The sequence below is a fragment of the Marmota marmota genome, unplaced genomic scaffold (assembly GCF_001458135.2).
Source record: "Marmota marmota marmota unplaced genomic scaffold, marMar, whole genome shotgun sequence".
Taxonomy (NCBI): Eukaryota; Metazoa; Chordata; class Mammalia; order Rodentia; family Sciuridae; genus Marmota; species Marmota marmota.
This window is the reverse complement of record NW_025999932.1, coordinates 28,928,600-28,929,395: the sequence shown is the minus strand read 5'-3', so window position 1 is coordinate 28,929,395 and position 796 is coordinate 28,928,600.

The window sequence follows — 796 nt, the reverse complement described above, 5'->3', positions numbered from 1 at the left end:
GATCTGATTACACTTGCAGCCCCACTGCGTGTCCTATATCCCGAACGATGAACACCCTCTCTGTCATTCATCTAAGCCCCAGTGCTGTGGTGGGGTGATCTGGGAACCAACAGTTTAATTTTTCCGGACCCCTTTGGTGGGCACGCCCCCAGAAACTGGCGGCTAAGATCTTGGGTGTCGCTGCTGGTGTTAAGGGAAGGTGGGGATCTGGAATCCCCTCTGCTTCCCTACAGACACGCCCCCGGAGAGATTTGCGAGGTTTCCTGGCTGCTTGTATCTGGAGGGGGTGGGAGTCACACACCTGTTAACGTGGATTCCGCTGGGAAGGAATTCTGTCAGCGGAACTCTGGTGATGTCACCTCTCTGCTATGGCGGGCCCCAGGCTCCTTGCCGGAGTGTCCGAAGGAAGGGGTGGGACTGGTCTGTCTCTGGTTGGTTTCAGCTCCCGGTTCGCTATTTCATGAAGGCTTGGCGAGAGACCTCTTCCTAGAGTCCCTGCACCACTCCTGCTGCGCTGCGCCTCGGAGGCTATCCGCCCTTTACTTTAAATTTTTACATGCACTTTCATAAATTAGAATAGCATAAAGCTTTCTTTTTTGGTGCTGAACTACCTCAAATTTATGTACGGATAATGGGTTCTTGCAGATATATAGGTTTTTACTAATTGATTTCTCAACTGTATGTATTTAGAAACACAAACACAGATTTATGGTTTAATTGGTACTCCCAAAGATACAAACCCAAATCTGTTCGCAGACCAGGCAAACATCATACATAAATAAAGCTGCCTATCTAA